This window comes from Phaseolus vulgaris, chromosome 3 (assembly GCF_051622355.1).
Source record: "Phaseolus vulgaris cultivar YP4 chromosome 3, ASM5162235v1, whole genome shotgun sequence".
Classification (NCBI taxonomy): Eukaryota; Viridiplantae; Streptophyta; class Magnoliopsida; order Fabales; family Fabaceae; genus Phaseolus; species Phaseolus vulgaris.
The window spans coordinates 31,128,590-31,140,519 of record NC_143500.1 but is presented as its reverse complement, the minus strand read 5'-3'; the positions used below and the strand labels follow the sequence as shown (position 1 = coordinate 31,140,519).

At 31.1% G+C, this 11,930-nt stretch overlaps 2 pseudogenes; both read left to right on the top strand.

Moving 5' to 3' along the window:
* Positions 1–2,026: 2,026 nt before the first annotated feature.
* On the top strand, positions 2,027–3,142 carry LOC150028784 (uncharacterized; annotated as a pseudogene).
* Positions 3,143–8,551: 5,409 nt separating this feature from the next.
* On the top strand, positions 8,552–8,790 carry LOC137805854 (small ribosomal subunit protein eS30z/eS30y/eS30x pseudogene; annotated as a pseudogene).
* The last annotated feature ends 3,140 nt before the right edge of the window (positions 8,791–11,930 follow it).

Genomic DNA, 11,930 nt, shown 5'->3' with positions numbered 1-11,930 from the left:
ATTTCTAATGATTAAAAATGTAACTATAAAATTTTACAATGAAGGAAATTATTTAGCTTTGTTTGAAATAATTTAATTAATAATATTACCAATATTAATTACTATTTCACTTAGTTAAGGAAATAACAAAATTTAGGATGAGTATTAACGAGAACTTACAAGTCTTTTAATGTAGGTAATTTAAGAATTACTTTATGTTGAATCAAGTGTGTTCAAGCTTTGAAGAATCCAAACCCTTTGAAGTTTGACGGAAGGCTGGTTGTGCTTGCTGTTGTTGAGGTGTTTTAGAATAGGATCTGGGGTAGATTATCTGTGTAAATCCACTCTTGATTGAATCCAAAGCTTAAACATTCTTAAACCTTTTAATTGAAAGTGTTTTTCAAACTAAGTGAAAAACAACCTGTTGTTTTGTCGAAACAACCGATTATTTTATACAAAGGTGTTTTTAGAAAGGTTGAAAACTGTTTTTGATGGTTGACTTGCTGTCAAACCAAAACAACCGATTGATTCGAGCATTCAACCGATTGTTTGTTTTGGGACCATAACAGAAAACTGTTTTGTGCTTTGACTGAGCTTTAAATGATTTTATAACTGAATACGCTCCAGTTTTAAATGCTTTGACCATTCTTTGAAAGCAATAAATAGTTTGTTCAGATTATGTAACAAACAAGAAAAAGAACTGAGTTTAATTAAAGAAAAACAGATTTGAGTTTTTCACTGATTTTGCTTTTGAAGAGTTGAAGTTTGCTTTGAGATTGCTTTGATCAAGAGAGTGTGGAATAGGATTTTCATCTTGTATTGATTTCAGATCTTTCTGTAACAAGTGTAATCCTTTTGTACTTTGAGAAAACTCTGTGTGTGAAGCTGAGAAGTGTTGTGTGCTCTTGAGGTTGTCAAGATCAGCATTCTTGATAGTGTTTGTGCTGAGCCAAAGGAAGTGTGTGTCTAGAGGGGATCAAGGTCACTTCTTTGGTGGTGTTGTAAGTAATCTAGGGTTGATTGTTGTGCGGATTCCCCAGTGGTTTCTGGGAAGACTAGATGTAGCTCTTGGTTTAAGAGTGAACCAGTATAAACCTGTGTGTGCAATCTCTCTATCCCTTGAACTCTTTAATTTCAGTTTATATTTGTGAACTGGTATAAACAACCGATTGTTTCTGCGAAACAACCGATTATTTTTCTGGTGCTGTGTTAAATTGCTTTGTGTTTTTGGCAAGCTGAATTATGAATCAAGTTTTCTTAAAGGAATTTCATTCTAGACTAAAAAGTTTGCGAAAACCCTCTTTAAACCATTCACCCCCCTCTAGTTTAAAGTCATACATTCTAACACTTTAGTCCAACAAATATGCAAAAATTGTTTTTATATTAAATATTTTTTCCTACTACCATTAATAAAATATTAACTACACATTAATATTCTACGTTTATGGAAGTGTTGGTTATATGCTGAAAAGGGTCAAGAACAAGATTCCAAAGCTTTCATTTGTTGAGGTTGAGGATTTATTCTCATAGCTACATATGAGCTTGAATGTTTTTAACTGTCAGAAAAACTTGGGTGTTTTTAACTATTGCAAAATCTTGTTTTAAAAACTAGAGTCAAACTGAAACTCATCTGCCTTATCACAATTTTGCTTTCAGTTGTGTTACATGTTTGTCTTTATTCATAGACTTTATATATGAAACTGTTTTGTTGAATGTCCATGTAGCTAATATGTGTATTAATATGTGTGTGGTAGGTAAGTAAATATGTTGAATTCTTTTAGTCCAAGGCTAGCAACTGTGGGGCTGCAAGTTTCTCTCGTTCTTTGCAGACTACGTTTTCAATTCTCAAGCATGTACTGGTTGGAATCTCCTTCAAGCGAAAAAAAAAGGTTAGAAATTTTTTATTTTAGTCATTGTATTTTCCTTTGTGATTTTTTTTATGTTCATAGTTTAGAGGATATTTTATTGTTCTCAAATAAATTAAGCAATGACAAATTATAAGACTTTCTTTTATAGTTGAATGATGCATTGTGTTATACGACAGATTATGGATATTTGTCAAAATTGAAGTTGGATGTATAATAGATTAATGTCTAATAGAAGGGGATATAAAGATGCATTTTTAAAAGAAGTAGATGAATTTGTGTCCTATGCATGTAGAGAAACGAAATTTGCCAAATGGAAAAATAAGGTGTCCTTGTTCTAAGTGCAAAAATCTAAAGTTCTTCCATTTTGAAGAAGTTAAAGTTCATCTTTATAAGAAAAGATTCATTCTTGAATATTGGTATTGGACATGTCATGGAGAAAGTTACCCAAACATATGCGTAGATACTAGTCTTGAGATTTTCAGTACACAAGAAGGACACCTCAGTATATTTGAGAGCATGGTTTATGATGTTGTTGGTCTAGAGTATGAAATAGATCATAATGACTTTCCAAGTTGAATGAGACTCCAAACATAGAAGCCCAAAATTTTTATGAACTATTAGATGCAACCCAAAAACCATTATGGCCCGAATGTAATAATCACACTGAATTATCTTTTGTTGATAGATTTTTTACAATTAATTAAGAGGGGAACATGTCTCCAAGATCTTGTGATCAAACATTAACCCTTATGAAAGAGACACATCCTATTGCTAATCTTATTCCTAAATATTTCTATAGGACCAAAAAATTAGTCTCAAAACTTGGTTTAACTGCAAAAAAAAAATTGATTATTGTGTTGATGGTTGTATGTTATTTTACACTGATGAAGAAATGAAGTTAAAAGAATGCAGATTTTGTCACACACCACGTTTTTAGATATGAGGTGTTGGTAGAGATAAATACAAAGAGGTTCTTATTAAAAGAATGCATTATTTACCTCTCATTCCTAGGCTTGAAAGCTTATATGCCTCCATGAGTTTTGCTCCATATATGAGGTGGCATCATGAAAATAGACGAAAACCTGGGGTGTTGTGTCATCCATCAGATGGTGAAGCTTGGAAACATTTTGATAAAAATGTATCCTGAATTTGCAGATGAACCAAGAAATGTAAGGTTAGCTTTATGTTCTGATGGTTTTTCACCTTTTAATAATTCGACTCCACCTTATTCTTGTTGGCCGGTAATTATCACTCCTTACAATCTTCCTCCAGAATTATGCATGACTTTAAGTTAAGCAAGGAAATGAGAGTTCGGTCCCTGGTACTGTGCCTATCAAGTCTTCCTAAGGCAAGGTCTCAACGAGCCTTCACTTCGTACACCCTGAAAACAAAACGAAATCTCCGGACTCAGTCACATGCATGCAACCTGGCTTGAAAGCCGGCCAACTATCCCTCCTACCGAAGAATTTTACTCGGAGAAATAGAGGGAACATGTATCACATGTGTAAAATCAGACCAAGAGATGGAATGGAAAGGCTGACTACAACATGTTAGGCAATTTCAAACAAAAAAGAAAAGATTACAACCATATCTCTAGAGTCCTAAGTTACAGGAGAGTCTTTCCTCCTGAAATAAGACAAGACAGGGGGTGGAGTGAGCCTAGAGTAGAATAAGACTCCCTCTTAAACTCTCAACAGGAAGGCTATGAGCCAGGATTTAAGCGCTTTGACCACTGCTCATGGTCCAAGGGAAGTGGAATGGTTCACTCGGCCAAAGCCCAATGTGACATTGTAAATACTTGAGGGAGTGAGATGCCCACCCACGCTAACCAACGATCCAATGCGCTTGAGCATTTATCAAATTCAAAATGTATTCGACCGCGAAAACGTTCTGATGAGATTCATCGCCTTGGTAAGCTATTGCCTCACCAACTAGCTAATCAGACGCGAGCCCAGAAAAGGGAATAAAGCATTGGCATTAACGCCCTCATTATAATTCTAATTTTCTTTGTTACTTGCACCGGTCGTTACACCGACGCCAAATTAAGGCCGACATGGAGCCATGCGCATGATTCCAAGAGTCAAAGGATAGGAGGGCTTTAAGGGACTGGGGAAGACGGGTGGATTCTAGAGCTAGGGGCGGATCAGAGGTTTGTCCAGGGGGCTCGATCGAAGAGAGACAGTGGTGACTCGCCAAGAAAGATTTTAGAAGTGCTACCTGGCTACCTTTTCGGAGATAGATAAATAGACACATCTCATTGCACTGATCGGGGGCGTTCGTAGTGACTGAGGGGGTCAATTAATCAATCCAACAGGTAAAATTGATGTCTATTTGCAACCATTTGATTGATGAGTTAAAACAATTATGGAATGGAGTGTTTACATATGATAATAGTCGGTGTGTCGTCTGATGTCTGTAGCTACATCTTGTGTTGATGTCGCTTGTATATGAGCAATCTCAACCAAATCAGTGGCCACTTCATTACCATGCTTCATGTAGGACCCAAAAACCGCAAGGTTATTGTTTAACATGGAAAATTGATTTTCAATGACATCCACCATGGGTGCTTTTCTCTTTGATCCCTTTGAAGAGGAGGTCTCACTCGTTGCCTGAAAGGGTGTAGATTGAGTATTGCTTGGACTATTAGTTGATTCGACATGTGGTCCAGGTGAGCGGGGAAGATCCTCATCAGGAGCATCGGGAGCATCAAACTCTAGCGGTTTTGGTATGTAATCCATGTTATTATCACTTAGATTGACACGTATATTTTCCATTGGGCCATGTCTGGTTGCCTGTCGAAGTGTCCTCCCCCCATTTCCGGTGGCTCTGTCATTCGACCATGGCTCCTCCATAAGGTCATAATTGCGGATGGAATTGACACACCATTTATCGGCAAAAGGCTTTGCCTGTAACCAATAAAATGTCAATAAAAATATTAGTAATAGTCCTTTGTTTAGGGTTTAAAGAAATGTTGTCAACATTATTAATTATGGTACCTGGATCAAGCTATCCCATACTTCGTCATCTGCCTCAAATTTTTTACTACTCTGGTTCCATGCAAAACCAGTAAGACTAGAAAATAAATCGTGCATCTCCCTCCACTGTCCTTCAAACTTTTTTGACGATTTTGGACATGATCTTTTGTTATGGTATGCATTACAACCTCGTGTAATGCCATAAAAATGTTTTTATAGCCTTGTGTGGTCCAACTACCATCAAGTCTTGAACCTCGTCATGCCTCTTCCACCATTGCATTTAAAAGTGCTAAGTCCATATTCGCAGTCCACTTAGTAAACTCTCTCAAATTGCCTGATGAAACTACAACAACATTTTTACCGCGATCCATTTAAAAATTGTAATCAAAGTTAGGGCCAAATAGAGTAAGAAAAATTCAAAATACAATTTATTGCATAAAATTAATTTTTTACATAATGTTGTCACATTTCATTTGCTATAGTCTCTAATTTGTGAACCTATCCTATAATCATCCTCACGAGGTTGAGCAGCTGAAACTTGTAAATCTTGTTCTAGCAATTCACGATCAACTTCTTCAATGAAAGAATCATCATTATCCACCACGCGAAGACAATTATGGATAATACAACAAGCACAAACTATATTTGTCATAATGTCCAAAGAGTAATGTGGCTCGGTCCCACTAGCTATAATTGGGAAACGCTTTTTCAAAACACCGAAAGTTCTTTCAATTATATTTCGCAACGACGAATGACGATGATTAAACTCTCAAGCATTTTGTGGACCTCTTCGAGAGTACTTTTTCAAATGGTATCTAACCCCCCGATAAGGTGTTAATATTTATCCTTTTAACATAAAATCTGCATCGCCAAGATAGTATTTCCCTACAAATATTGTGCAAACCATAATTAGTCTTGAAACGTCTTCAATAAAAATTGTTATGCATACCCAAATACCTTCAACTGACCTTCCGGAACAATAAGAGGATCCTCTCGTATCAATGCATCCTTTAGTATTCTTGAATCTGAGGCTGTTCCTTCCCACCCGACCAGAACGAATGTGAATTTCATGTCAAAATCACACGCTGTGAAAATGTTTTGAGTTGGCCAATTTTTTCTTTCTCGAAAACATGGTGCATCACCATGTGGGACCTTCACGCTTACATGAGTGTCATCTATGGCACCTAAACAATCCTAATGAAAAAAAAATTGATATTTAAGAAAACAATTAAGAAAAAAATTACAATAAATATAAATAAAATTTATCATAAATGAACCTTAAAATACGGATAGAATCGGTTGTTGAGTAAGATCTGGCTTGCACAACACTGCCATCCGGTTGATTTCAGAATTCTCTCTCCAACACCAAAATCGCATTCAATATGTTATAAAAGTGTCGGGAAACTGTTTCTCCGGACCGATGAAAAAAGAATGAAACCCTCTGATTCTTGACATTATTTCCAATAATGTGGAGAAATTTAGCAAGTTGTTCTTCCACGGTTGATTGATATGCATCATTAACAAGTCCGGTTTGCCTAATTCGTTGACATAATTGAATGAATGCTTGTGGTCCCATGCGAATAATGTCACGAGAACGTTCAGTGTGCACCAAGTACTCCATCAGCTCTTGTCTACGTCGCTCTTTTCGTGGTTCAAACTCAGTAATAGAGTATGTTTTATCACTTAAGATACGCAACAAATGTAATCCAAAAGCAACGATGCAAAGGATCATAAACTGATGCATCTTTTATGTTCTTTTGTATTTGTTCTTGTAGTTGTGAAATTAATTTCATGTTCGCACTCGCACTATCGTTATAAATTCCAATTGTTTCATCAAAATTTTCATTCTCGTCGTCCTCAAAATGTGACAGCGAATTGTTGTTGTTATCCATCCCAATAATGTTGACATCCATAATACACAACCATGTAAGAAAAAATTATTCAAATGGTTGTATGTAAGATTACAAATCTTACACATTAGTCATTAGTGAGTTACCATACTAGTCACAATTTTAGAGTTAGGGTTAGGCTTCTACTAGTAGGTTAAGGGATAATGTTAGTATTATGGTTAGGGATACTATTTATGTAAGAGATTACACAATAAATATAAAAAATGTAACTTAATTTTTTTTATTAAAAAAAAACAAATTTTTTTACTAATTACAACAAAATTGTATTTTCTACAACCCAAAAAAATATATATATAATGTAATTAATTATTTTTCTTGTAATAAATACCTTAAAATTGTTTTAATTATTTTTTCAAAATAGATCATAAACAAAAATAGTATACAGTACATTATTTAAATTAAAATTTAATTAAAATTATTGAAAAATATCTTGTGTAGAATTTTTACACAAATAAATAAAATATATAATTGTTTAATTTTTATATATTAAAATACATTTATTGTTGATTTATTTAGTATATTAAATTCATATAAACATGATTTACATAAATATTTCAAGTGGGTAGAGACTTTTTTCCTTTGTTTTTGTTAATTAAGAGTATCACCTTTTCGAAGAGGTAACTAATTTCTTGAAAAAATTATCTTCCCTTTAAAAGAATGACAGTTCTTATAAACACATTCTTAAAGGCAAAAATATCTCTCTATTTTTAAATTATAATTTTTTAAACATTTTCCATTATTTGATTATTTTTATTGTTAGTATAAAAGTGTAAGATTTAGAATCATATTCTCATATAAATTATATCAACTGAATATTAATTGAAATAAGAAATAATTAAACCTATAGTCTTTTGTTAATGTGTAATAAAATTTTATATAAATTAATTAGTTTTATAATGGATCGAATAGTGGAGAATTTGTTTTAGACCACAACTAATTTTTTAAGGAGGTAACTTTTTTAAGTACATATAATTTATTTAAAATAAATAACTTACACTACAAAAGTCTCATTTTATCTTTTATTTTGATCCAGCTCAACTTTAAACCTAACAAAGTCATTTAAGACACCATTAAGAAATAATTTAATTAATTAAAATCTTAGAAAAGGGAAAAATACGGATGGAACAAAAATTGTTGATTTTCTAGAAATTTAGATTTTAAAATTGCAAAAAAATTGAAAAAATCAATTCAAATAAACAATATATTTATTAAAAAAAATCATACCACAAGTGATTTAAATGATTTAAATACACAATCAGACCCTATTGACTAACACAAAACTGAATATAACATAAAGAGATATATTAACTAACATAAAAATAATATAATATTAAAGACTTATAATAACTAACAAAAAAATTGAATATAACATAAACAGATTCTTAATATTACAATTAAATTAAACATATGATCATTTTACATCCATACATGTTAAACAACACAAATTTAACTTTTATTTGTACATGCTTAAACAAATCCAATAAATTTGAAAGCTAAAAAAATTAAGGACCTGAAATAAGAAGATTAGAAAGCCTTTAATATTATGAGAGGTTATAATTTGATTCTTTGCACCCAACAAGAGTCCCTAAACCCCACCTGTTATTAATAACACTACAATAGTAAAACACACAACTTAGAAAGAAAACACCAATGCATATTAAAACCACCAATGCACAAGCATAATATGCATTTTTTTTATGAATTTAATAGAACAAAAAAAAATGAAACAAAACAACTCCAGTGCCAAAAACAACATAAAACACAAAGTATATATATATATATATATATATATATGAACTAGGATGGAGGGGGATTTTACCGGTAGCCGTTGCAGCTGAACGTATCAGAGAGAGAAGCATCAATTCATCAAAATGGGTAAGGTTCACGGATCTCTTGCGCGTATGGATAAAGTGAGAGGACAAACTCCTAAGGTGGCCAGGCAAGACAAGAAGAATAAGCCACGAGGACGCGCTCACAAGCGAATGCAATACAACAGCTGACTGTGGTGGGATTCGGTAAGAAGCATGGACCAAACTCGTCGGAGAAGTGAGGGGCGTGTGGATGACGGGTTTTCGTAGTTTGCAAAATGTATCACTTGTTTTATTTTTATTTGATCGATGACGAAAAGTTGATAGTTAAAAAAAAGTAGGATGAAGGCACAAGAACCTGGGCTTGAGAAGGAAGAATTTTGTTGAGAAGAATGCTTATAAACAAACTTCACATGCAACAATTCACAAAAAATATCCAACCTTTTTTTTATATATAAATATGGCACATATGACAGTTGTGATATTCACCCAGTGCCGTGTAAATCACCATGGATCAAGCTCTTGGTCAAGAAAATCTTCACGGACCTTGCATGGGTTGTATAAAAAGCTTTGCGTGCATGAGTTATATAAAAAACTTTGCGTGCATGGGTTATATATAAAACTCTTCGTACATGGGTTATATAAAAAGCACTCTGCCCTTTAAACCAAATGAAGCATAATGTGATACATAAAAATCAATATTTTATTACCATGGACCTTGGTCAAGAAAAACTTCACGGACCTTGTATGCCTTTTCAAAGAATATGCTTCTGCATGCATGGGTCATCTAAAAAGTATTGTGTCCATTAAACCAAATAAAACATAACATAATACATAAATACATATTTTAATATATCAATTATCTTTTCAGTTTTTAATGAACAATTTAAGTTATAATAAAATTATTTTAAGTGTTTAATTATCACTACACTCTTTTGAGAAAAAAAAAGAATACGAGAAATTTTAAATTACCCGTAAATAGTGATTACTTATTTGAATATATTTGATTAATTGAATTCAAACAACATTATTTATATAATTTTAAATATTCAAACATGGAACCATAAAAAGTATTCATTTTAGGATTTTCTAAAACTCCCCTGCACTTACCTTCGTCCACCAAATGTCACATGAACAGGTGAGTTGGAAACATCAAATGTATTTCTCCAAAACTCCATCAACATTCAAAATTGAATATAAAATAATATAAGATACAAAGATATAAAATTTGGATAACTGATGAGTTGTTTTTAGGGATTTTTTGTATTAAATAAATTAAATATTTGGTATAAAATAAAATAAAAAATGTTTAGTATAACCTTTTGGTGATTCTCATGATCCAACCCAGGTAATATTTTCAGTGTTAATTATATATAGTATGTTCTTTTCTTTAAACAAAACTAAATCCAACAACATTTAATAAAATATCTGATTAGAACTTGAAAAATAGGTATCATCTGATTTACTCTAATAACTAATATATAAATGGAAGATTTTATTTAACTATATTTTTTTTTACACTGGTTTATCATTATTTACATAATTTATATTTTATAAAATAATAAACAAACTTAAAACTTCCTTAAAATTTATGATGATTTGTTTATTCATTTTAAATATAATATATATTTTAAACATTGTACAATAAATTTTTTTAAATACTAATACATTAAAATGAAGCACTATGATACATTCGAATGAGGGTAAATTTAGAAATAATGGATGTTGACATGGCTTTTCCTCTACATCTCTTCATTTTGAGAGGAGATGATATTTACTGTTCACAGGTATATCCTCTCCTTCACTTCCCCACACAACCTTAGATCCAAATAGCTGATATCCCCTCACTTCTTTGCCTGTGAACAGTACATCCATAGAAGCAAACAGGGGGTTAGTGATAATTGGAGATGTTTTATGGTCTATTTGTTTCTGTGGATGTATTATTCACAGACAAAGAATGAACAAAGAAGTTAGATAATATCAACTATTTGGATTCAGGGTTTTGTGCAAAAGAGAAGGAGAGGATATGCCTATGAACAGTAAATATCCTCTCCTCTCAAAATTCAAAATGAAGAGATGTAAATGGAAAATCGCATCAGCATGTGTCATTTCTGAATTTATTCTGAATTTACCTTCATTTATTCTACTGTTATAGTATTCTTTATTTTCCGTTACTGCAAGATTTTTTAATATTAAAAAATAGTATTTTTATTTGTATAAGATGTGATTTATTTTCTAATTTTATAATATATGTTTAATATTTTAAGAAAATACTTGAATTTATGTTTTTATTTAATTTGTTGTTGTGTTTATATTAATATATTTTTGTGTATAATTATTAAGTTGATGAGTTATAATTTATTTAATTATAATTTTTATGAAATTCTTTTCTATTGTTAATTATCTTATTTTTTTTAGTATTTTTTATTTTTCATTATTAAGGGTTTTTAATATTAAAAAAATAATATTTATTTATATAATATCTGATTTATTTTTGAATTTTATAATACATGTTTAATATTTTAAGAAATTAGGTGAAGTTCCTATTTTTATTTAATTTATTGAATACATATTTTTTTAATTATAATTTTTAAATTATATCTATTTACATTTAATACATATTTGTTTTTCTAATTATAATTTTTAAATTTATGAATATGTTTTAAACAAAAAAAAAAGTTCATTTCATTATTAAATATTTTTAATAGATCAGGGTAAATTTGTAAATAACATTTTACACCTTTAAAAAAATTCAAAATTTCTTCACAACCATCTATCACATCACTCACAAACTCGCATAAACTTTCCTCACACATCTACTTCACAAACTCGCATAAACTTTTCTCATACATCCAGTCTAACATACCTCAATCGAAACATCATCACTTCCTTCACATTTTTTTTTTCTATTTTCAATTTCAATTTGGTTTCGATATTGTTTCAGTGTAGATGGTGGAGAGATAAAACTTTAAAATTTTAGGATTGAAAATTCAGATTTTTTTTAATTTTTAAAACCTGTATAAATAAAATAAAAATCTGATATAAAAAAATTATAAAATATAGATGAAAATAAAAATTTAAATAAAATGATTTTTAATACATCATATCAGTAAAAACTAAGCCAAATTAACTCAATTAGATTTTTTTTCCCACACTTAACTCTAATCATAGAACCTCTCCCACTAAAATTCTCCTTTTATTATAGAACTGTTGTTGAATGAATCTAAGATCCAAAACAAAAAAACAAAAAAAATGACGATTCCAAGAAATTAGTGAAGGAAAAAAAGTTGTGAGGTTGAAACTTTAAGTACACTAACACATCATTGGTAATTATTTTGGATGTGGAATAAACATTGTGAAAGTACGAAATTTTATTTTAGTTATAAAATA